At 43.4% G+C, this 27,269-nt stretch overlaps 1 protein-coding gene across 1 annotated transcript in view; it reads right to left on the bottom strand.

Moving 5' to 3' along the window:
- LOC126235263 (uncharacterized) overlaps positions 1 to 24,170 on the bottom strand; it is a 606,153-nt gene extending 581,983 nt beyond the window's left edge. Inside the window, exon 1 of the mRNA XM_049943993.1 lies at positions 23,832 to 24,170. The gene's annotated coding sequence lies outside the window, so the exon portion shown is untranslated. The remainder of the gene's footprint in view (positions 1 to 23,831) is intronic.
- Positions 24,171 to 27,269: the final 3,099 nt, after the last annotated feature.

Below are 27,269 nucleotides of genomic sequence, written 5' to 3'. Positions count from 1 at the left end.
TGCAGATGTTATTAGTGCGGTCTCATCCGTTAACAATAAAGTACTTAGCATAGCTGTCTGTTTAGTCTAGTTGTAATTTCTACTTAATTCTAGGGCCTCCATATTAGCTTGTGGCTGATTTACCACCCGTGCACAAAGTTTGTCGTGTGTTGCTATTAAATATGTCTTAATTCCCGCATCATCGCTTTTATCATTTGCGCAATTTGCTATCTGTGCGACAACTTTTGGCAATCAGTTAGTCCCGATCCGTGTTAACTTTGTAATCCCGCTCCTGGCCGCGCGCATGCGCAGTGATTTCGATAGCCGCGCATGTGAACAGCCTGCGGTGCCTCAGTTCGGTGGAGAGCCTGTGACCATCGTACGTTGGCTGGGGCGAGGAAGCACACACAGGGTTGAGCTAAGTAATATTACTGACTTGGTACATATGTACCGTCTATTTGGGGAAAAGAATTATGGGGTCTTGCCGCTGTAGGCGTTGATTTTAGCCTTTGAATATGCCTATTTAGGCAAGCTGTTTTATATTTGTTCTCAAGAAGGCGTGGTTACCCACGCTGAAACCTAGGTAAACACCAGGTAATTTGTGCAATCGAGGCGGATTTTTCATAATTATTTCTACCGAAATGCGTTTCCCAGAACGGTTTCTACAACCTGGATTGTCATCATCTGCCCTTCAATTGGCTGGTTCTTTCTCACGATCCGTAAGCGAGAAGTTTTGTACTTTCTACCTTGAACGCGTCTGTAAATTTATCGAATAGGGTTTCGTGGGAACAATGTTCTTTTGTTTCCAAATATTTCCATTTAAATTCACACCTTCCGATCCGTCACGTCTTTAACAGAGCATCACTGAATTTCTTCGAGCTTAATGAATACTCAAAATCCTGAAGCAGTACCGTCTTTTATGCTGTTTCCTTTGTAGGTACAATCTCTTCCTACAATCACTATAACACGAAATAATATCAAAAAGACCTCTGGTTTCTTTCTACGGTCAATGATCGTCCCCCTACAGCTGCCAATGAGAGAAACCTAAGCAGCAGCTTTCCCCTCTCTCCGATTTACCACGTCCTGCCAGTCCCGCTGTACTACAATCTTACCTAACTATAGAAATCTCAGAACATTATTCGCTCCCCTCAGCATCTTTCAAGGCAGCAACACAGTCCATTCTGTAAAAGGTGAACAGCACTCTATAAAACTTTGTGCCAGGCTCCTAAATTCCTCACATTTTAAGCAGCTTCTGAAATTCGTTCGACATTCTGCCTTTCACGATGATGGCTCTGCAGTTACTGACATAACAGGCTTTTGACGTAGTAACAAACACTCATCGAGTTTGTTCCCTCTGCTGATAAATATGACCTGTGCAACAAAACGGCTAACAGACAGCTCCAGGTCCATTTCGGTGATAGCCTGTTTCACCACAATCAACATCCAAAATATCTGCAGATTGCATGGTTCGGACAATTGAGGAGCTACTCGACCGAATAGTAGCGGCTCCGGTCACCGAAAACCATCACAAAGATGGGGAGAGCGGTGTGCTGACCACACGCCCCTCCTATCCGCATCCTCAACTGAAGATGACACGGCGGTCGGATGGCCCAGATGGGCCACTTGTGGCCTGAAGACGATCCTACGTAAGCTGTGCGGAGCAACTGTTGAAATACTGTGCATATCAGCTCTTTGACTCGTCTACTCTACACCGGAATAAGATGTTTCTGTTTGGCACACACGCGGTCTCCCTCTCGCCCTCCCACGCTCTCCCACTCTCCCGCTCTCCCTCTCCCCTTCCCGCTCTCCCTCCACCCCTCCCCCTCTCCCTCTCCCCCTCCATCTCTACGTGCAGCAGAACAACATTACAATCAACTCCCGTCGAATGGCTGCCCATAATGAACCACATTCAGTCTCCTGGTCTTCGACGGAAAATAGCTCTTCTCTGTTAGTACTTTAAGGGGAGCCGGAGGTGCCTATGCTGCCCATGTTAAAATCACTAAGTTTGAAGAACATTTATGAATAAACTACCAAATAGAAAAATTTGAATTTTTTTACATATAGAGTGGTTTAGTATTGCAGTTATGACAGAGGGATTTTGGAGTATCTTTTCTAGTTTCCTTCCAATAATTTTTTTTTATTAATGACCCAATTTTTTTTACAAATAATTGCTTTATAATTAAACTGAAATGAAACTACTGAACATATTGCCAAATGGCTGTGTTACAATGTAATTTTGACCACTAGGAGTGCTGTATAAAAATTTCATCTCTCTAGCTTGAGTGGGTTTTGTGAAAATGTTCATTATATTCGAAAAATTCTAATTTACAGGAAATGGCTATCAAAGTTTCTCAATACATTCCTGCACTATAGGATGGATTATCAGGGTCTTCTTCTTCATCCTCCAAAAGCTTCCTCTTCTGTCTTCTTTTCTGGCCTGTTGTTCCATCAAACTTCATATGTCTTTCTCTTCTTTCTGCTCCTCTTATCCTTTCTCTGTCAATATTTCTTAGTGCTTGTACAGTGTTCACCCCAGCTGTAAATCCTAATGCCTTCAGAACTTCACACTTCACACTGTTCCCTTGGTTGTAGGTTGCTATTGCATCATAAATGCCAAAGTGCAGTATTTTTATGCTTACAAACACCCTTTTAGGAATCACTTTCCAAATCAAATTGTTTGCGCTCTCATTAGGATTCTGCGTCTTTCCGTGTAGACATTTGTGTAACAATTTTGGCTGTGCTAAGTCATGAAAAATTGGTTTTATTGCATTTATCACAGTTGCTGGCAAACCATGTTTGTGATCATAGTCCTTTTTTTGCATTATATTTGCACCAGGAATCTTTTGGGCACAGACTGTGTTGAGGGTATTCATTGGAAAAGGCAGTATGAAGGAACAATGCCCACACTGCTTTTCGCATATCACTAATATTACTAGTATTTTGCCTTATAGCATACCCATAGTATCTCTGTAGACGTTCAATCACCTCATCAGTAAGCCTGCCTCTCCCTCCTATTGTCTTTCCATCACTGAGCTTACTTGAACCCAAAGTTTGTTTGAGCCTTCGAAGCCGTGCACCTATACGCTTCTGCACATGCCCAATGCATTCCAACTTTTCAACTACAAATTCATTTCCATATGGTTTCAGTTCCTCTATAGTCTTGAAACCTTTGGAGTCACCATCCTCAAGGTAGTATTTGTACCTAACGTTGTATCTGGGAACTGAACGTTCAAAAATTTGTTTCACTCCATCCACTTCCATTGCTCCACTTGATCCACTAAAATTTGCCTCACAGGTTCCAATGTGCTCTCCTTTGATTTTATTTTTGCACCTACAATGTTTTGATAATATTGCAACATCTATCACTTTTGCACTATCACCACAAGTAGCAGTTACAACCCCATTCAGGGATTTATGACCCCTCTTTTGCCAGGAACCATCTAATGCCACTACCAAATCCCTAGAAACACCGTTCATTTCTACAGATTCCTCCACTGCTTCCTTCATGGTTTTCAAAGCCACATCTTCAACAGAGGACCCTACCAGTTTACAGTAGCACCCAAATTTTTCTTGGAGGCGATGGAAAGTTCATAATACCACAAAACAGTTTACCAGCAGCAGACCCTTTTTCCAATGGAGCAAAGACCATACACAAGTCGAACATTCACATCAAACACTCTAGATCGTCCATTTTCACCAAAGAGACGCATGTGAATTGTAGAAAGTCACTTGATACTTGCAACATGCACAGATTATCTTCATCTCACAAGCTAAACCAAAGTGCTTTGTTATCTCTAGTCCCACTCCTACACTTGAACACATTTTGCACAGAACACTTTCTTTCAGCACAGAAGATAATAATCCAATATTCAGTACTTCTTTAATATCATCACTGTCACTAACATATTCACGAAATCTGTCACTTCCACCAGTCAGCTTCTTGCTAGAAGATGTCACAGGGCTATGGCCGGCCATGTGTTGCTTAGCAGAAGAACGCACTGTTTCAGTAATTGTAGTATCGCAACTTGGTATTAAGTGTTAATTATCTTTTCCCTACGTTCTTCCTCTTCTTATATACACGGTTACTAAAACGTGGCATCGTAACCAGAACAACGCTTTACACAAGAAGTATAATACTACCAACAACAGGCGCAACACTGAACTAATTCGAAACGGTAAACAACAAAGAGACGATGTTCCGCGCTCTTAGCGCTTCATTTGTCACAGAAAGCAATGTAGCCAACCCTTGCACACTCGCTGTATGCGTAACATAAGGCGCTGTATGCGTAACATGCCGAGAAAATCCCAAGCAGTTCGCCAGGAAGTTACGGGAGGGTGTTAGATGCATTCAGCGGCCGCCCATTTCCTCTGCAGGCGTGGGGGAAAATGGTAATAACTCCACTTCTAGGGCGAGTAGAACAATAATTCAAAGTTTACATTAAAGAGGAATGTTCCAATTAATTTTCGGTAGCAAAAAAAATCGTAATTTTTTGGATTTGACCACCTCCGGCTCCCCTTAAACGCATACAAGGTAAACTGCACCTCCCTGTCCATCAAGACGCAGTTGTCCTAGAAAGAAACCGACTCTGATCAAGACACCAACCATGAAAACTATAATGGAACGCACACGTCTCAGTAACGATGAACATAATACGCACCAAATCATGGCAGAAGTGCGGATTTCCTTTATAGATACGGCAAGGGTCCATCCCTAAAAATGCGAATGTGTAGCAGCCAGACAAGCCTTTCGCCATGTTTTTACAGAATGTCCCAATAAGGCATATCGTGGAATTTTCGCCGATTTCTTGACGGCAAAGAACGACGCAATTGGTTATATCAAATTTTTAAATGTCTGTAAATTACACGTGTTTATATTTTGATATTTTGCTTTAAAAACCACACGATAAGTAAATACAGGGTACACGTAAAGTCCGGGAATACTTTCAATTATTTATTGCACGAGAACCAAACATTGTACAGATATAATACATATGTCATTTTGAAGAGAAACCCTGAAAGTTTTTTTTTTTTTTCATTTATACCGCCACAGCGTAATTTGGTAATTCGCCGATAGTCAGCGTTAGTCGCAAACATGGTGAGTTCAGGTGCGGAACGAGCTTTGAGTGTGTTTGAGTTCGACAAAAACAAGTGTGCTACAGCTTTTCAGAGGATGTTTAGAACCAAGTGCGGTAAGAAGTCACCAATAAGGAAGGTCATTTACCAATGGCACAAAAAATTCGTTACGACGGGTTGCTTGGGCCGGGCAAAGAGAAGCGGACGTCCCAATGTGAGTGAAGTGAATGTGGAGCGCTTACGAGAGACATTCATGAGTCCATAGAAATCGATGCGTAGTGCATCCAGTGAACTCGAAATGGCTCCAATAACAGTGTGGAAAGCACTGCGACAGAAGCTGTGTATGAAACCATTCAGATTGGAGCTAATGCAGAAGTTCAATGACGACAAAGACAAATGTTTTGAGTTTTGTTCGCAGTTGTAACAATTGAATGAGGGTGGGGATGTCATTGTTGATCGGTTAATTTTTAGCTACGAAGCCAATGGGAAAGTGAACGCATAATTGTCGGATCTGGGGTACAAAGCATCCACACGAATGGATTGAATTTAAGCGTGATTCCACAAAGGTAAATGTTTTTTGTGCCTCGTCACGTCGAAAACTGTACGGGCCATTCCTCTTCACCGGATATTCCTATTTGGACATGTTGCAGCAATGGCTGATGCCTCAAATGCAATGAGATTCTCCGTTCACCTTTCAGCAGGATAGGGCTCCGCTCCATTTTCATCGTTAAGTTCGTGGGTACCTGAACACGGAGCTGCCGCATCGATGGATCGGCAGTGCTACAGAAGGGGACAGCTGGCCTACCCGATCACCTGATCTCACTCCGCGTGAGGACACATTAAAGATCTGGTGTATGTACCGCCTCTACCACGTGATGTAGCAGAATTCCGGGAGATAATACTGGAAGCGACTGCCACAGTCGAGGATGCCATGCTGGGACGGGTATGGCAAGAATTCAATTACCGTATTGACGTCTGGCGGGTAACTCATGGTTCGCATATCGAATGTTTGAAAAAAAAAAAAAAAAAAAAAAGCTTTCAGAGTTTCTCTTCAAAATGCAGTATGTGTGACAACATCTGTACAATGTTTAGTTCTTGTGCAATAAGTAGCTCGAAAAGCGCGGCTTAGCGAAAAATGTTATAAAATTAAACTATTTTAAGTTTCCTGAAAAAAAGGTCCTATTAATTTTTTCTCTAGGGCTAATAGTTACCGCGTTACACGGGATGGATGGTACTTTAATGGTATAAAATGAATGTTTGTTGTTAAATTAAGTTGGATATGAACAAAAATATGTATACCACGTCCAAGCGCTGTTGAACCGTTTTAAGGGATAAATTGTGTTCTGGGTTTGTGACATGCTGGAATGGGAATGTGTGTGGGGGGGGGGGGGGAGGGGTTGAGGGCAGACGCATGAGGGAAAGCACGTCGCCTGGGGTCTGCAAACTGAAGGGCGAGCAGGCTGGACCCCGCTCTGTCACAAGAAACAAGTACAGGGTGTTCCACAAAATTATTCCGACTCATCAGCAACATGTCTTATGAATCACTGGCGACGCATTACGCCGACATCCCGCAGGGAGTTCACGCTAAATGGGATTCAGATACGAGTTACTAATAATGCTAACGTAAGAAACGCATATGGACATATTCTACTTAAATGTCGGCACATTGTTCCACACTGCTGCAGGGGAAACTGATTCTGAGTCATCCTGTACGGCAGCTGTAGCGTTCTTCCTCGAAGGGCAACCTCCTCCCTCCTAGCGCTGCTCGTTTTACAGTTTACAGGCAGACTATAGCATATCCTGTCTAGTTCTCTTTTGCGGACATACAACATAACTTCATTGAGCTCGTGTTTACACAGTGCAGTTAGTTCCAAATTCAATGAGTACTTATTTCCATTGGTTGCGTGTGATTTTCTGTAAAATACGTTCCACACAGGATCACTAAGAATCAGTTTCTCCGCTAGCAATGTAGAAAAGGGTGGGTTGGTTGGTTGGTTTAGGGAGTAAACGGACCAAACTACAGGGCCATCAGTCGCTTTTTCCTCAGGCAAACAGATATCGGGTTAAAACGATCCAAAAGGGGTCCAGTAAAGTAACAAAGTGTGCAGGTATTTATGTCAATATGTATTGCTCGCATTAGTATTATTAGTAACTCATATCTGCATTCCATGCAATGTCACCGTACTCTGTGGAAAACAAACACCCCCTGGGCGTGTCACACATTGCGTCGCCAGTGATTCGTAAGACGCGCTCCGGAAGGGACGGTGTAGCTTCGCGGAACACACTGTAGTTGCTTCCCGTGACGCAGATTGCAGGTCTAGGAAATAAGTGCATCTACGCCTCCCGTCCTTCCTCCTCCGCCCTGTTACACCTCCAGAACACGTTTTATCAGTTAACATGACCCTACGGCTCGTAGATGTGGCACACGCATTTCGTATTTGTTCTTAACCCACTTCATCTAACAATGAACATTTTATACCATAAAAACACTATTTTTAATTGTCTGTAATTTTTAGGTCCATGCAAAGCGGAAATAATTAGTCGAGAGAAAAAATGAATAGATTTTTGTAGGACATTCATTTTCGAGTTATTCATGAAAAACATGCCCCCCTCCCCCTCTCTCACCCTCACGCCACGTGTTATGTTGTTCATGGCACTCGTTCCTACCACTGTACAAAAATTTGCGACTACCCTGTTTCTCTCCCCCCCCCCTCCCCCTCCTTAGTTTTCCTTTGTGTACTTGACTGTGTGCCAAATCCACATGTATTTGCTTCATTGCTGTCTATTGTAACAGGAATATGTTTAATCAAAATGCGAACATTTTTATCTACCAAATAGAATGAACATGTAAGTCCTGTTATAACTGCCTAGGCTTCCGAGGCCAGAATCAATTGACAAGGGTCTTACGAGTATAGTATCGTATCGTATAGCGTCATAAGGTTCGTTTTTCCAGTACAGTTTTTTTTACATTGTGACGCGAACGGATACACAGAAAAACTGTGTCAAATGAGTCCTATTGTAAATTTTAATTGATATCTTTGTGAAGAGAACCATTTTAGTGGTCAAAGTCGACAATATTAATGTGTGTACTGATTGATCGACTTTAATTGGCCAATAGGGCAGGGTGGGTGTAGTGGACAAAGCGCCAAGATGGCGATTATGAGGCAAATTTAGCCTTCTGACGCACGCACACACACACACACACACACACACACACACACACAGAGAGAGAGAGAGAGAGAGAGAGAGAGAGAGAGAGAGACAAAGTATTTAGCGGCAGTTGTTTCACACTCATTCACGGTGAAACAACAGTGAACTTAAGTGTAACGAATTTGAATATACTATATATTACACCGATACATCGCAACATTTGACTTTGCGTTGAATTGAACTACAGAATAAATATTTACAAGCTTACACTATCCGGTCAAAAGTGGATTTACATTCAAAACTAGTATCTTTCGAGATACATGCTAATGTCTAACAACTAGGTTCCTAAAGTTCAAGATCTTCTCTACGGTCAATTGCTGTAAAAATCACTTAGGAATGCGTGTCTTTGTATGGGTGTATGTATTCCACCTCTGATTAAAAGTATCTGGAAATCTCCATGCCCGCATCTTGTGGTCGTGCGGTAGCGTTCTCGCTTCCCACGCCCGGATTCCCGGGTTCGATTCCCGGCGGGGTCAGGGATTTTCTCTGTCTCGTGATGGCTGGGTGTTGTGTGCTGTCCTTAGGTTAGTTAGGTTTAAGTAGTTCTAAGTTCTAGGGGACTTATGACCACAGCAGTTGAGTCCCATAGTGCTCAGAGCCATTTTGAACCAAATCTCCATGTAATGCGGAATTAAACGCTACTTGTGACGAGAACCCGTAGTATGAAAGGAGGCGTCAAGTCTCGTCTTAAAAGGGTCTGTCAGGAGAATGCAGTGACTTCGAACGTGAACTAGTCATTGGATGTCACCCGAACGAAACATCCGTGACATTTCAACCCTTCTAAAGCTGCCCATGTCGACTATTGGTGATGTGACTCAAGTGGAAATTTGAGGGAACAGCCACAGCTAAACCAAGACCATGCGCACCTCATGAGTTCCCAAGTGCTACCATCAGTCCAGGTAAGACAATAACTGGGTAGGGAATGAAACATAATTGGACCAGTGGTCGAGCAGCGCCTCAAAAAGCCACACGTTTAGCTTGTCAACTCTAAACGACGCTCGAGCGGCCTAAAGAGCAATGACACTGAACAGTAATGACCGAGTAGTAATGAATCACACCACACCCTCTGGTAATGCAGTGAAAGGATTTGGATTTGGCGAATGCCTAGAGGCATGTGTTGTGCAAACAGTGAAGTATGGAGTAGCGTTAATGTATGCTGGCGTTTCCGCCGTTAGGGTGTAGTCCCCTTGTTGCGCTTAAGGAAATGCTAATACGAAAGGATATAAACACATTTTACAGTATCGGTACTGTGTACAGCAGAGAAAGAATTCTGAGACGATTGTTTGCTTCAGCATGACAATACAGCTGATGTAAAGCAGCATACTTGAGGCAATGGTTTGTGGACAACAACATTCCTTATAGGTACTGGCTTGTCAAGGGTCTCCACCTGAACCAATTGGAAAATCTGGATGTGTTAGAACGCAGACTTCGCTTCTGACCCCAGCATCGAACATCACTCTCTTCTCTAGCTTCTGTTCTTTAGGAATAACGGGCTGCCACTTCTTCACAAAGATTCAGGCGGCGCGGTGAAAGTGTCCTCAAGATAGTTCGAGCCCCCATAAAGGCGACGGATGTCCAGTAACAGGTGTCCGGATGTTTTTTATCCGATTGTGTAGATATAACGGGTGTAAGTGAACACTGCAAGCTGCAGGTGTGTGTATTTGTTGACTATATGTAATGTGGCTGAGAAAGTCACATAAAAGGTAAACAATGGGAGTGAAATGCCCACTACATAACTAAACAGTGAATGAGTTGCTACTATATGTGAGAGCTTTTCTTCGTGAGCAGTGGCGTTATAAGAAACACTCAAAGTGCTGAAACGAAACAATGCGAGTAGAGATAGCTGCGAAGTATATATGAGAGAGAGAGAGACCAGTGATTCAAAGAATCGCAGATCAATAGGAAGAAAAATGAATTCATAAATAAATCCAGTCTTTATCCTAAGATTCCATTTCATTTTTGGTACAAACTACCCCACTGATTCCTCGCCGGAGTCCACGTATGCGAACGATGCTTACACAAGAACTCCTCAGTCTGTTCACGTCGGCCGCGCATATCGATTTCGGTACTGTCGGAATTTTAAATAGCTCTTCGTTCCACGTGGGCTGCACTCATACCAGAGTGCGAAAGATATTACGTACCAGTCAAAGTTTCCGCGAGAACACGTCTGAAAATTGCAATAATTGGATACAGAAGGTTTCTGGAATAGCGAGATTTGTCCTATCGCAAATAAATGGAGAGGCTTGAGAATGGATTAACGTAAAAGCGACTGACCGCCATTTGAATGTAATACGAAAACGAGAGTTTGGTAGTTCGTCGGTAAAGAGGTTGTTTAATGTTGTTGTTCTTCTCCTCCTCCTCCTTCGTTGTCATCGTCGTCGTCTTTTCCCTAGCGCTTATCCCATCTATACTTTGCTCACCGTAAGAGTAAACCTTATGTAAACGAACTCAAACGCGATGATTAGTCAGCAGCCATAGCACACAAACAATGGTATTGTTACGCTCTTGGAAGTAGGTCTTATTTACGCATTAGAATTCTTATTTGCTATGTTATAGTAAGAAACAAGATATTCTAATGTATTAACAGCCATAAACGTTTTTCTTTATCATACTATAGCTATGTAGTTTTTATTTAAAAAATTGTGTACAATCACAGTATTTTTGCTGTTGTTCTCTGATGGTCGCTTGGTTTATACGTTGTGTGAAAGAAGCTGACGCTGCTTCCTGCTCCGTAGTGGCAAGAAACAGGTTATTCTCAATGTTCTCCACAAGTTCACAGAAAAATCGGCTTCGAAGTTTTCCTTACTGAAGTTGAGATATTTTATAAATGGGAAGCTTAGTTGGATCAATAGCATTGTAGAACAGTAAAATGGTGCGTTCATGGATCGCTAGTTCAAATCTCTCTTTCTTGTTCAGTTTGGAATATCTGCATCTTCTAAATATAAAATTCATCAAATACATGGTAATTAAAATGTCTGTTTTTTATGAAAAATGCTTTAGTTTTCATTGCAAATGTAAGTTTTTAATTATTGATATCTTACAAAAGATTAACAAAGGTTGTGTAAATTAATAAAAATTTTAGGAGCAAAAATGAAAAATAAAATACTCTTTATTTGGACTATGTCCATGCTTTTATGTCACAGATGTGGTCTCTCGCGAGCCATAATAATAGGCGTCGCAGAAACACGGAAAACAATTTTCAAGACGTCGAGCATAGCGTACAAATGCTGCATTTTTACTTTTTCAACTGTACCATTGCAATATGAGCTCAACAGAACTGATCTGGAGCCAAGTTAACGGACTTGTTGCGAGAAATAAGACATTTACGGCCAGATTCACTGGAACGAATGCGCGAAGTTTTATCACACGTCACTGCCGAACGCTGGCACGTTACAAAACGATATGACATGAAAGAAGAGGAGAAGGTGTGGCGCTTAGGTGGCTCCGTGGGTTCTGCTGTTGATAGACTCATTATCAACATAGCAGATGACAGATCCAGTACTGAAATATATTTCTCGGACTCTGATACCGAAGGAGTTCAGAGATTACCAGGGATTTTCTCTGCCTCGTGATGACTGGGTGTTGTGTGATGTCCTTCGGTTAGTTAGGTTTAAGTAGTTCTAAGTTCTAGGCGACTGATGACCATAGATGTTAAGTCCCATAGTGCTCAGGGCCATTTGAATCTTTTTTTTTTTTTTTTCAGAGATGTCTATGACGAGATACTGGCAGAAGTACAGCAGTGAGGACCGGGCGTGAGTCGTGTTTCGGTAGCTCAGACGCCGGCACGGTAGCTCAGCGTGTTCGGTCAGAGGGTTAGCTGCCCTCTGTAATAAAAAAATCTGAGTTAATCGATCAACAACGAACTTAAACGGATGTCTTACGACGCCCGCCCCGAGCAGATGCAACGAACAAAACCGAACAAAATGAGATTTAAAAAAAAAAAAAAAAAAAAAAAAAAAAAAAAAGATGGTAGAGCACTTGCCCGCGAATGGCAAAGGTCCCGAGTTCGAGTCTCGGTCGGGCACACAGTTTTAATCTGCCAGGAAGTTTCATATCAGCGCACACTCCGCTGCAGAGTGAAAATCGCATCCAAGAATTGGAAGAAAAAAACAAGAATTGGAAAAAAACAAGAATTGAAAAAAAACAAGAATTGAAGAAATGGAAAAACAAAGAACAAGAATCGGAAAAACAAAAAACAAGAATCGGAAAAACAACAATAATAGAAGGAATTACAAGAATTAAAATAATTAAAAGTAATTAATAATTAAAAAATTATAATTATAAATAAGAATATGAGATTTTAAAAAGATTGTAACCCTGGAAAATAATACACACATATGTTACATAAATCTGTTACACTTATTGTGAAATGCAGTTGTAATTTTACAATTAATATAAAGCACTTTTATCCCCTAATTTGATAAGAAACTTAGTAACATTCTGCAGACTAAGGTACGTAAATGAAAAAAAAATCTAGTTCCGAACACGAGGCGCAAAATTGAGAAGCCGCACCGCTTGCCATTACGCCACCATTTCCGCTGATATTACCATGCACTAAAAGGTGTCAAAGTTACGTCAAGAACTTTGGCCGTCGTTTTCTCACAAACGATCGAGTTTCCACTAATAGTCCGAGACGCGTGTTCACTTATTTTGACTCCTCTTCCACTGATATTCTCGTCAGGCTGGTCGGTGTGTCAATCCATGGTCGTGAAATCGCCGGGCGGATTCGATTCTTTCTGGCTCACCTCCCAGTCTTCAAGCCTGTGCACTGTGCGTTATCCTATAAGAGAAGGCTCTCGTAAGAGATGTACAGTTGGCTTACCTAGACAAGGAAGAGCAGTTCACTGATGCCTCGTTCAAAGAAAGATTTCCGCAGTGGGCTAAAGTGACTTAAGGAAACCACAGTTGGAGGGCCAAATGCACATCTGAATTCCGTAACACCGAATACTATTCCACTATTTTAAGCAGTGCGCCACATCTATCTGCAAAATGTGTGTAGCCTACCTGGTACAATAGTCTCTCATAAACCACACTCTAGGAACAGATATCTAATACGATTCTATGCAAGCATCTATTACCCGATATTTGTACTGCTCCATCATGAGCGTTTAATTTACGTATAGGCACTGGCGCATAAAGTATGTTATGGCCAGTTTCCTTAGGATTCATGGCGCATCTCTAGTTTTGAATGAAATACACTCCTGGAAATTGAAATAAGAACACCGTGAATTCATTGTCCCAGGAAGGGGAAACTTTATTGACACATTCCTGGGGTCAGATACATCACATGATCACACTGACAGAACCACAGGCACATAGACACAGGCAACAGAGCATGCACAATGTCGGCACTAGTACAGTGTATATCCACCTTTCGCAGCAATGCAGGCTGCTATTCTCCCATGGAGACGATCGTAGAGATGCTGGATGTAGTCCTGTGGAACGGCTTGCCATGCCATTTCCACCTGGCGCCTCAGTTGGTCCAGCGTTCGTGCTGGACGTGCAGACCGCGTGAGACGACGCTTCATCCAGTCCCAAACATGCTCAATGGGGGACAGATCCGGAGATCTTGCTGGCCAGGGTAGTTGACTTACACCTTCTAGAGCACGTTGGGTGGCACGGGATACATGCGGACGTGCATTGTCCTGTTGGAACAGCAAGTTCCCTTGCCGGTCTAGGAATGGTAGAACTATGGGTTCGATGACGGTTTGGATGTACCGTGCACTATTCAGTGTCCCCTCGACGATCACCAGTGGTGTACGGCCAGTGTAGGAGATCGCTCCCCACACCATGATGCCGGGTGTTGGCCCTGTGTGCCTCGGTCGTATGCAGTCCTGATTGTGGCGCTCACCTGCACGGCGCCAAACACGCATACGACCATCATTGGCACCAAGGCAGAAGCGACTCTCATCGCTGAAGACGACACGTCTCCATTCGTCCCTCCATTCACGCCTGTCGCGACACCACTGGAGGCGGGCTGCACGATGTTGGGGCGTGAGCGGAAGACGGCCTAACGGTGTGCGGGACCGTAGCCCAGCTTCATGGAGACGGTTGCGAATGGTCCTCGCCGATACCCCAGGAGCAACAGTGTCCCTAATTTGCTGGGAAGTGACGGTGCGGTCCCCTACGGCACTGCGTAGGATCCTACGGTCTTGGCGTGCATCCGTGCGTCGCTGCGGTCCGGTCCCAGGTCGACGGGCACGTGCACCTTCCGCCGACCACTGGCGACAACATCGATGTACTGTGGAGACCTCACGCCCCACGTGTTGAGCAATTCGGCGGTACGTCCACCCGGCCTCCCACATGCCCACTATTCGCCCTCGCTCAAAGTCCGTCAACTGCACATACGGTTCACGTCCACGCTGTCGCGGCATGCTACCAGTGTTAAAGACTGCGATGGAGCTCCGTATGCCAGGGCAAACTGGCTGACACTGACGGCGGCGGTGCACAAATGCTGCGCAGCTAGCGCCATTCAACGGCCAACACCGCGGTTCCTGGTGTGTCCGCTGTGCCGTGCGTGTGATCATTGCTTGTACAGCCCTCTCGCAGTGTCCGGAGTAAGTATGGTGGGTCTGACACACCGGTGTCAATGTGTTCTTTTTTCCATTTCCAGGAGTGTACATTCAACGCTGATAGAGAGAGAGAGAGAGAGAGAGAGAGAGAGAGAAAGAGAGAGTTGGTAACGTCCCTGTGTAATGAGATTGCCCAACAGCTGTCGAGAAGGGTCACAGCAGCAAATCTTAAATTAGGTAGCCCCACGCAAATCTATGTTCCCAAGTCACACTATGACTGCACTGTCTGGTATTTACTGGCAAGTGGAGGGTAAGTAAATAGTGTTTGTAGTGCGCCAGTTTGGATGGGCACTACTGTCTTTAAATTTATATACTTAAAAGTCATTATTTTTGTCTGTCCACGTAATCCGAAGAGAATGCAGACAAGGTGTTCCAGCTGCGTTACCACCGAAGCAGCATCTGGCGACGCTGGTACTACAGCAAACACAGCCGATGGTTTTCATCGGCGAGAACATCGCTCCACCATTGTCTTGAACCTCCGTATTGATTATTAATGAATAGAAAAACAAAAATATTGTAAAAATTAAACAGTCACTCTTTGAATCTCGAGCTGTTGCCATGTACAATATGTGTGAGACAGCTCCGTATTGTGAGAAAATAAAACTACCAGTTATATAGTTAAAAATGAAGTCTGGTGTTAAAGTTTTTCTTGAATTACTAAGTCAAGAGTTATTTACATGAAAATTTATTATTTTTGAAAACCTTCACGTTGGAAATTGATACTAAGAACTAACGTGAAAAGTAAGTCCACAGAAGATACTGAAGTATTTTCGAAAAGTATTTCGTTATGCAAGTCGGAAGTTTGACGAAAAAATTTCTCATAGTTTTGATTTCATATGTTTATGAACAGTGCTCTGGAACCAGCGAGTTCTTTAAACTCAGTGAGTCAAAGCGATAAAAGCAGAATTTTTTGAAAGTAATCAGTGACAAATCGCCGCAAATTCAAACAAAACATACTAGAGGTCAGGTTTGATCAACATAGCACCAAGCAATCGATCTCAGAGTAGACAGATTACGTGAACTTTGCCGTTATATTTAAGGACGTAGCTATTTCGTTGCACAGAAAGTGGGCCTCGAAGTTAATTAAATACATACTCAGCTTGCATAATCAAGGTTAAGTGACTGAAATATGAGGGCTAACGATATTTGAACGTTGGATTCAGGGCAATGCGCCACCGCGAAGTTAAACAATATCGCTGAATGATAGAATTTTTTTCAAGTTGACGCTTTATTGTTATACGTAACTTTCTGCAGCTTGTGTCATACGACAACCGAATTCTATGCCGCAGTTTAAGCCATTCCTTCTCTCTACGCCAGATAAAACGGTCCTGTGCAATATATTCAACGGAATCCAGAATAATACTACAAATATGAAGAATATGAAAGAAGAAACAAAATTTCGTATGAAGTTTCGTCCCACGTCCACGTTTGCCAACCGAAAAGTATTCTACAAGTATAACGTCTACTAATTTGGGACATTAAAACTGAGCAATTTCTGAAACTTATTACTAAAATGTCTAAAGCATACAATAATTTCTTACATAAGACAGTCTGAACGATATAGCTACCATCCCTGACAACTACAATTATAGATAATATCTTTCCTTGTTCGATAAAGGCGGTCGTAACAGTTGCTACGTCTTCTGTCTGAATTCTGCTTCCGCTGTTCTTGGAAAAAGTCGTTTACTGAGGCGTTATAAAGCAGCTTTGGCCTTCATTACGAACGAAACGATCTTAAAATATATAAATTATTTAGGCGCCTCTTATAATGAAAGTGAAGCCACAAACAATAATGCAAAGCCAATATTTTATTCATTTTACATCATCTTATTTCATTGGTTTGCCTACGGAAGTCTGACCTCTATTATATGCAAGTTTAAGTAATTTATAGGCAGGCTTGGTGTCGGAATATCAATCAACGGACCCGTAAGCAAGAATAAAATGAAATAAAAGGAAGATAGCTTATTCACGTCTTAACACACCATATCGTCACGGGGTATCTCATGTTGCACCGTCATAAATAATTGTTTGCAAATAGGTTTTCAGTGAGGAAGAAAGCTGTGGGGGTGGATACTTCCCCTTGAAAAGTCTTCGAAACACTTGCATTCGTGGTGTAAAAATATGGTACCGAACTGTCTCAACCCCATTTCTCTCCGTCATCTTCGACCGAGCGAAATGACTCAGTGCTCGTCACAGGATTCATTCAGGAGAAGTGGGGTTCGAATCCCAGTTCGACAGTTCAGATTTAGGTTTGCGAGTTTTGCTTAAACAGAGTACAGCAAATTACGGGATCGTTCCTCTGAGCCGGCCGCGGTGGTCTCGCGGTTCTAGGCGCGCAGTCCGGAACCGTGCGACTGCTACGGTCGCAGGTTCGAATCCTGCCTCGGGCATGGATGTGTGTGATGTCCTTAGGTTAGTTAGGTTTAAGTAGTTCTAAGTTCTAGGGGACTGATAACCACAGCAGTTGAGTCCCATAGTGCTCAGAGCCATTTGAACCATTTTTTCGTTCCTCTGATAAGGACAGCGTCACGCTTGTCCGCGCTAGGGCGCCGTCTCTTACGACCTGTTTGTCGATAACCCATAACGATGCGGCTAGAATCTGGGGTCTACACACCGCTGGAATCTGTCAATGCATTTATTTTGTGTCAGGTTTTCCATCTCTCTAAGGTGAAACACGCATATTTAAGAATGAGAAACAAAAAAAAGTCTGTTCTGCTACTTGTTGCAAATAGTTTTCAACGAGCGTACAAACACTTCTAAGTCGAGCAAGTTTCTCATGTTCAACGTTTCGTATTCCATGTACATTTTTTAATGTTATGCTGTTTTAAAGATTTTACTCGCACCTTAGAATATACACACTGCTTATGAATGTTAGAATGGATTTTGATTTCCCAACATATCTGGATGCAACCAAAGTAAAGGCAAATAAACCTGTTTGCTCTTCCCTGCGCCCACTCACCTTCTTGTACCGGCCTATACTTCGTACCACAAAGTTCACCCTTAAACTCTGATTCCTGTTGTTTAGTAAACAGTTCGTCTAAGCCAGACATTAGTTCATCAATGCCTCGTATTAGCGTTTATTTCGTGTTGTATACTATAAGATCTCAATTTATTTAAAACTACCAATGATTTTCTTTGGTAGTTGTACACAGGAAAGCAAGAATAACATGTTGAAAACAGTGTAACGGTAGAAAGAATGGTTGGAAAGTTGTGAAACCCAGATCAAAGTGAGCCTTCTTGTGCGCTATCGTCAAAGAAGCGTCCGGGGCTATTATGTTAGTTTATCAAACTTAAAAATTTAAAGGTTCGAAGAAGTGCAAACAGTCTTACGCCAAGGCAATGGGCAAGAAATGTTATGTCGAATTTTCCTTGAAATGTGTGCTTATGTTACAATGTCAAGGCTAAATCTGACTTATTAATATCTAATGATTTACTTACTGTGGCGTAGTACAAATGAACAGGGAACAGAAGCTAAGATTGGAAGGGGTGGCTCAAATGGCTGCTTGATACACAAATTGTAAACTGGAGTGTACCTACAAATTAATGGATAAATGATTGTCAGGCGAAACACTACCTGTACACCTGATTGTATGAAATCTGTATAAAGCCAAGATTACAGCGTACAGAAGAAATTGACAAAAATTTTATCATACACATGAAGAATAACCGATTTTAAGATGTGTATTTCATGTAATGTATTATTGAGCATAACGTTATTCAGCCGCGAGTGCCCATTGCTGCTGATAACACTTGTTACTATAAATGGAATCATCCTAAAGACAGTAGACAGTATTTTATGAATTATACAGTATGTCATAGCTTTCTGGTCTACTACGTTTGGAACAGTACTTTTTTGCATTTAGCATGTCATATTTTAGCTAGGCGATTGCGAGGGGTAAGCTGAAGATTACCTTAGTGTGTGGTGGGTCCCTCATTTTTGTACCGTGCCGAACGTGACTTCCTCGTTTGAGCAAGCAGTTTATGAAAAGCATTAAAAATGTTCCACTACGGAGAAATAGATAAAACAGCAAGATTCTGTCAATGACGACTTGCGGTTGGTTACGTGCCACTGAGATGGGCGCGCGTGGATGTCTGGCAAAGGTCTTGAGAGACTTCTGCCCTGGAAGTGTCGTGGCAACGTGTAGTTCTGTATAAGTGCTCTGACGGTATGGTCCTGTTTTCTCTATGTGGGCTGTGACCATTAAAATAGGTTGTAGGGGGTAAACCGAATAGAGGTGTGTATGGATACGCCTTAACCAGAACACCAAATATATCGGAATCATGCCTTCTCTGCATCAGCATGATATTGCCCTGTCCACAAATCAAAGACCGTACAACTGTGGCTCCAAGTGGATCAGGTGTGTTTAGTCAACGAGTCTATTCAAAATCCCCCTCCAGCGCCTCAAACACCTATCGGACGAACTACAGCACGAGTTCATGTCACTGCATGCCATATCAAAACGCCTATAAATCTGGTAACAGTGCTTTAGCAAAAAACAAATCATTCCTCCTAAGTGTATCACAATTTATATTGAAGTGTTGCCTGGAGATCAAACGCTGTAAAGGTAAAACACAGTTTTTGGAACGAGCGTGGAGGGGCCCCATCTCTATATAAATGATGTCCCCTAAGCGAAACATTTCGGAACGTGAAATTTTGAATCAGAAGCTAGCGTTAGTTGACTCCATCCTCTGCCACGTCTTTAAGAAGAATTATAGCGCATATTTTACAACAGATCAGTTCGTCCAAAAAGCTTATAACTGTTCAAGCCCTTGGAATCACGGAAACATATTCAGTCTTGGTTGTACCGCAGTTTCCTGGAAAGCCTTGTCTGAACGCTTTAATAATATGAGGTGCTACCAGCATGATTCTAGTCTATACAACGAACAGCAATGGAGATTCCAAAGCAGTATCGCCATGTGACTCCTCAGTCAGATGCACGACCATAAAAAATGAACCTAGAACCAATACGTGAAATTTATCTACTCATTTTTACATCTACATGGATACTCTGAAATCACATTTAAGTGTCTCGCAGAGCGCTCACCTACCCACCTTCACAATTCTCTATTATTCCAATCTCGTATAGCGCGCGGAAAGAATGAACACGTGCATCTTTCCGTACGAACTCTGATTTACCTTGTTTTATCTTGGTGATCGTTCCTCCCTATGTAGGTCGGTGTCAACAAAATATTTTTCCATTCGGAGGAGAAAGTTGGAGATTGGAATTTCGTGAGAAGATTCCGTCGCAACGAAAATCGCCTTTCTTTTAATGATGTCCAGCCCAAATCCTGTATCATTTCTGTGACACTCTCACCCATATTTCACGATAATACAAAACGTGCTGCCCTCCTTTGAACTTTTTCGATGTACTCCGTCAGTCCTATCTGGTAAGGATCCCACACTGCGCAGCAGTATTCTAAAAGAGGACGGACAAGCTTAATGTTGGCAGTCTTCTTAGGAGACCTGTTACATTTCCTAAGTGTCCTGCCAATAAAATGCAGCCTTTGATTAGCCTTCCCCACAACATTTTCTATGTGTTCCTTCCAATTTAAGTTGTTCGTAATTGTAATACCTAGGTATTTAGTTGAATTTACGGCTTTTAGATTAGACTGATTTATCGTGTAATCGAAGTTTAAAGTGTTCCTTTCAGCACTCATGTGGATGACCTCACACTTTTCGTTATTTAAGGTCAACTGCCACTTTTCGCACCATTCCGATATTTCTTCTAAATCGTTTTGCGGTTTGTTTTGATCTTCTGATGACTTTATTAGTCGATAATCGACAGCGTCATCTGCAAACAACCTTATACGGCTGCTCAGATTGTCTCCCAAATCGTTTATATAGATAAGGAACAGCAAAGTGCCTATAACACTACCTTGGGGAACGCCAGAAATCACTTCTGTTTTACTCGATGACTTTCCGTCAGTTACTACGAACTGTGACTCCTTTGACAGGAAATCACAAATCCAGTCACATAACTGAGACGATATTCCATAAGCACGCAATTTCAACACGAGCCGCTTGTGTGGTACAGAGTCTTCCGTAAATCCAGAAATACGGTCTGTAATCCCTTGTCAATAGCACTCAGCACTTCATGTGAATAAAGAGCTAGTTGTGTTTCACAACAACGATGTTTTCTAAATCCATGTTGACTGTGTGTCAATAGACCGTTTCCTTCGAGGTAATTCATTATGTTCGAACACAATATATGTTCTAAAATCCTGCTGCATATCGACGTTAACGATATGGGCCTGTAATTTAGTGGATTACTCCTACTACCTTTCTTGAATATTGGTAAGTTGAAGGCAGCGAGTATTAATTTTTTTAATTTATTTATGTGGAAACTGACCAGTAGCTTAATAACGTTTTGAGACTATTTACCTATCGTTCAGAATCGAATACGGGGGGAAAAAGAATGTCAATTTGAGCAAAAGGAGGAGTGAATTGACAGCACATATTCTGAGAATATCAAAGCAATGAACAGAAGGTGTGTGTGTGTGTGTGTGTGTGTGTGTGTGTGTGTGTGTGTGTGTGTCAATGGACGAGGGGGGAGGTGAAAATTTTAGAGGGAGGCCAAGACGGCTTCAGTAAACAGGTTCAAGTGGACTTAGGTTGCAACAGTTATGTCGACTTGCACAGTAATATCGCGGAGAGCTGCATCAAATTAACCTTCGGACTGAAGACGACGACAACGACCACCAGCAACTTCCCCTAGCCACTGCACCATCATTTTGTCCACAGTGCAGCCATTTGTTGAGAGCGTGCCTACAGTTTGTCACCAAGTGCAAGCAGTCGCTGGGATCACAGCACTAAGGAAAATAGTTGGATTTAAATAGATTCTAGCGAGTAATGCACAAGAATAAAAGTTCGCGCACTACTTGTCGAAACCACGTGCTGTAATTTCCACACTGGCACATAATGCACCTGGAATAAAATAAGGGGAGAGAGATCTACAACTTTAACTGAAAGAAGACTTCAGAAGGAGGCCACGAAGGAAACTAGTAGTTAAAGGAATGAGACAGGGCTAAATCCTCGCTTTGATTTTATTTAACCCTAGACCACTAAGGGGAGGGCGAGTGGGGTAAACCGAGAGGGGGAAGGGGGGAGGACGTATGTATTTTTAATATTTTGGAAAATGAATGGCAACTTTTAAGTAACCATAAAAATGTTACAGTTCCGACCCTGTTGAAAACCTTAATACCAAATTTTACATCATTTTCGTGATAGAAGAATGCTTGATTGCACAATTATTTTTCCTTTCCCTGAGAGCTGGGGGGGGGGGGGGGGAGGTGAGTTCACTAATTGACATTTTATTCACTAATGGTCGTAATTTATACTTTATACATTAGTTAATTACCACCGCAGTAGTAGATCTCCAATCGTATGTACATGCTAAAGTAAGTACAAATATTCTGCTTTGTACCATACTGCAATCTGAAATTTAACGAGGTTTTGGTAATATAGGGTTAATCTGTTCTTAGAGCAGCAGTAAAGGAAACGAAGGGTTCATTAGGAAACGGAGAAGAAACGGAAACATCAAGTTCTATCGATAACTTCATAGTTCAGACACAGCAAAGGACTTGGGAGAGCAGAGGTGAGTATGTGATAGGATTCGATCAGAAAATCAGACACTAAAAGTAGTCTCTGAGTTCTGCTATTTGGTCAGCATAGCGACTGATGGCCGACGTGAAAAGTACTTGCTGAAAGCATTCGTCTGTAGTTTAGCCGTGTGCAGGAATGAAACTGACTATTAAATAGTTCATATAAGAGAAGGGAAGAGAAGTTTCTGAAGAACGTTGAAAATTATATGAACAGAACAAATAACTAACGAGAAGGCAGTGAAACGAATTAGGAAACAAAATTTCTTGCACAATTCGACAAAAAGAATTCGGTTGATAGGACACATTCTGAAACATGAAAACGTCACTTTTGTAATGGAAAAACTGTAGAGGGGAAACGAGGCTTGAGTACAGAAAGCAGGTTAAAATAGGCACAAGCGACAATTATGCAGACTTGATGTGGTCAGGACAGAATAGGCTAGAGTGGAGTGCTGCGTGACGGAAGTCTTCGGACTGATGACAGCAACAGCTTAATGCATCATTTTGAAGGGTTATACTTACAGGTTTCGGTGTCACATAACATTTAACTAAAATCATATTGCTAACACATTTTGTACATTTGTCGGTAGAATTTATTTAAATCCAACTACTTGCACCAGTGCTATGATCTCATGGACTGCTGCAATTGGTTGTTGTTGTTGTGGTCTTCAGTGCTGAGACTGGCTTGATGCAGCTCTCCATGCTACTTTATCCTGTGCAAGCTTCTTCATCTCCCAGTACTTACTGCAACCTACACCCTTCTGAATCTGCTTAATGTATTCATCTCTTGGTCTCCCTATACGATTTTTACCCTCCATGCTGCCCTCGAATGCTAAATTTGTGATCCCTTGATGCCTCAGAACACGTCCTACCAACCAGTCCCTTCTTCTTGTCAAGTTGTGCCACAAACTCCTCATCTCACCTGTTCTATTCAATACCTCCTAATTAGTTACGTGATCTACCCATCTAATCTTCAGCATTATTCTGTAGCACCACATTTCGAAAGCTTCTATTCTCTTCCTGTCCAAACTATTTATCGTCCGTTTCACTTCCATACACGGCTACACTCCATCTGCAATTGGTTACAAATTGTAAAGCGGCCTGAAACTGCCATCTCGTGGTAGGCGCGTGGTGGCTTGAAAGCTGTATAAGGAATAAATAAAATTCGACTGATCGTAGTTTCCAAACAGGTCATCCTCTAAGAAGTGGAAGTCTTTAACAGAGTACGCAGGCTAATGAGTTGCGTAAGACGCGGTCCGACGGCGGGACTAGAGCCTTTACTCGTACCGGAGGGCCTCGGTGCAGCCAGACAAAGAGCACATAAACGCGACAGTGAAATGTCTCAGCGCCGGCTGGGAGAGTGGCGACTGGTTTCGCGTCGCTGTGGCGGTCTCTCACCTCGTTTGACGTCAGAACCGGTTCCGCAGGCCGCGGGAGGCGGCGCGCGCTGCCGCCGTCCGCTGCATCGGCCGCACAAAAACCTCGTTAGCGGCCGCCTCTGCCTCCAGCAGCCGGAGCAACAAGTGCGGCGCCGGGCCGGCCGGCGCTCCCGCTGCACAGCCGCTGACTGCTCACACTGTCACCACGGCTCGTGCCGGCGCCCGGTCACCACTCTCGCGCCAGCAATTGCACACCCCACGCACTGTTAACCGAGAACTCCTCTCGCGGAACGCGTTGCCAACCCACCGGCGCGGGCCTCTCCAGCGAACTGGCCGCCGCGGGCAGATAACGAGCGCGCCGCTGTTCAACTGTCTGCCGGCGCCGCGCGCAGCCTCTCCAGGGTCAGCCCCCTCCCCTGCCTCTGCTCCCCCTCGGCCGCTCCCACTCCTCTCGCGCTGCCACTCCCCCCACCGTACCTTCTCCCGCTGGCAAGGCGATGGTCCGACCGTGTCCTCCTACCTCCTACTCCCACCGCAGACGCAACTACAGTGGACCGATGGAGCTGCTCGTTTCACTGCGTGACACTAAACACACATTCCTCGCCGCCGCTGCCAACTTACCGAGGATAGAAGGCACCAGTTAAACGTCCCGTGCAGCTGAGCACTTGTCACGATTACTCTACATCAGTGGTCCCCGACCTGGGAAGGGGGGAGCGGGGAGATAAAATGAAACTTCCTTGGCTGTAAAAACAAGCAGGGTTCAGTTTTAGTTTTCTGCCCACTCTACGTTATTGAAAAAAGATAATCTGTGTTAGTAGACGTCCATTAATTATCTCAGCGGTTTTCTTTGAAATTTGGACCCCCTCTCATCCCTTGGTGAGATATGGCGAGGCCCTCCACCTCACCCGCTCACTTGCGGTTTGCCCCGTAGTCAGGTAAAAATACATAAAATAGATTATTTTTTATTTGTTCTAAACATCGATCAAAGCACTCTAATAAGACCATGTTTTATTTATAAAGTGCAGTAAACTGTGTTTTGCTGTGCAGGGTAGCCGCGTGGTCTAAGACGCCTTACCACGCTTCGCGCGGCTCACCGCCTCGGAGGTTCGAGTCCTCCTTCGGGCATGTGTGTGTGTGTTGCCCTTAGCGTAAGTTATTTTAAGTTAGATTAAGTGGTGTGTAAGCCTAGGGATCGATGATCTCAGCAGTTCGGTCCCATAGTAACTTACCACCACCTAAACAGTGTCTTAACAAGTGATTAAAACATTTTATTTTCAATATGCCAACCCTTAGTAGTATTCGGATGGACAGACACAAAGATTCAGACAGACAAAAGGGCTCCACGAAAATACAGGGTGACAATTATTGAACTATATGAAAAAAACGTAAATTAGTTACAAGCTACGGTGTGATTGGTTGATTTGGTGGGATGGGACCAAACAACGTGATAATCGGTCCCATAGGATAAGGGAAGGAAGACGGCCGTGCCCTTTCAAAGGAAGCATCCCGGCATTTTCCTGAAGCGATTTAGGGAAATCACAGAAAACCTAAATCAGGGTGACCGGACGCGGGTTTGAACAGACGTCTCCCGAATGCCAGTGCCGTGTGCTAACCACTGCGCCACCTCGCTCCGTGCACACACTTTATTCAACATGTAAACGTGACTACAGATATTCGGATTTAGGCTATGACATATTCGATATGCCTGCCATTATTGGCGATAATGTGTCTCGGACGGATAGCGAAATTCTGCATGAGCCGTTGAAGTGTTGGAACATCGATGTTGTCGATGACCTCTGGAAGGGTTGTTTTCAGCTCAGTAATGCTTTTCGGGTTGTTGCTGTACACATTGTCTTTAATATAGCCCCACAGAAAGGAGTCGCATGTGTTCAGATCCGGAGAATACGGCGGCCAATCGAGGCCCATGCCAGTGGCCTCTGGTACCCCAGAGCTAAAACGCGATCCCTAAAGTGCTCCTCCAAGACCTCAAACAATCTCCTGCTTCAATGGGGTCGAGTTCCGTCTTGCACGAACCACATCTTGTCGAAATCAGGGTCACTTTGGGTAATGGGGATGACCGTTCAATAGTCACCAAGCCGTAAGGAATACGCACCGATTATTCAATGTTATTGCTCACCAACACAGTCACCTGTTGCGGGTGAAGACACTTCTCGATCGCAAAGTGCGGATTTTTAGTTCCTCAAATGAGCGACGAACCCATCCAAATGAAAGTGGGCTTCGTCGCTAAACCAAACCGTATCCACATCATACTAATTCCCATCATGCCCCCCCCCCCCCCCCCCCCCGGCCAATCGTGCAGGTTGAACGCCCTAACGCAAACCGTTCAGAAGTTATGACGATTTTATTTAATATAGTTCACTAATTGTCACTCTGTATGTTAACAGTTATGACACACCCCTAACAAAACTGATCTTTTATTGGTATACACATTAAATGTCCCTGAACCTTTTCTTACTTTTGCAGATGAACGACAACATTGGTTATAACTGCCTTTAAACCTTACGATAACGCAGCTTTTCAATTTCTTCTCCGTGAACTTCACCTTAGCTTCCTTCCACAAAATTAATTTCTTGCTCGCTCCTGTGTTTCAACTCGCTGGCATATCATTTTCCATACTTATCGTAAAAGTTCTGATGCAGATTCATATTGAACACAATGACATAGTCCATACATGCGTTGCAGAATATCACGACTAACTCACTGAGTGACACACAGTGGCTCTGACAGGTGCAGCAGAGAACTCCTCGAATGAAACCTAACACTTGTACTGCACTTGTTTCAAATCAGGTAATCCCAAATCGGTCAGCCCCGAGCATGCACACTTGTAACGCATCCTGTTCAATTCAGATAGATCGTAAAGACTGGTTCAAAAATGGCTCTGAGCACTATGGGAGCACTGAGGTCATCAGTCCCCTAGAACATAGAAGTACTTAAACCTAACTAACCTAAGGACATCACACACATCCATGCCCGAGGAAGGATTGGAACCTGCGCCGTAGCCGTCGCACGGTTCCAGACTGAAGCGTCTAGAACCGCTCGGCCACAACGGCCGGTATAAAGACTGGTGGGTACTTCAGTATTGTCTATTCAAACTCCGTCCGAAAAGGCCTCGGAAGGCCCAACAGTGCCGACCGACCGACCGCCGTGTCATCTTCAGCTGATACGCGTTTGTGGAAGCGGATGTAGAGGGGTCATGCGGACCGCTCTTTTCAGTCAAGTAGCTCCTCAAAAACATGTTCAAATGTATGTGAATTCCTAAGGAATCAAACCGCTGATGTCATCGGTCCCTAGACTTACACGCTTGCCAGGCGGGGTACCCACTCGGTCTAGGGCGCCTTGTCATGGTCCGTGCCAGAGTTAGTTCACCAGTCGTTGAAGCAAAAGTGAAACACTTGCAGTGTAGTCCATTTTGAATTGTTGTTGTTGTTGTTGTTGT

This window comes from Schistocerca nitens, chromosome 2 (genome assembly GCF_023898315.1).
Source record: "Schistocerca nitens isolate TAMUIC-IGC-003100 chromosome 2, iqSchNite1.1, whole genome shotgun sequence".
NCBI classification, from domain to species: domain Eukaryota; kingdom Metazoa; phylum Arthropoda; class Insecta; order Orthoptera; family Acrididae; genus Schistocerca; species Schistocerca nitens.
Note: the sequence above shows the minus strand (reverse complement) of the source record. Positions and strands in the feature narration are given on the sequence as shown.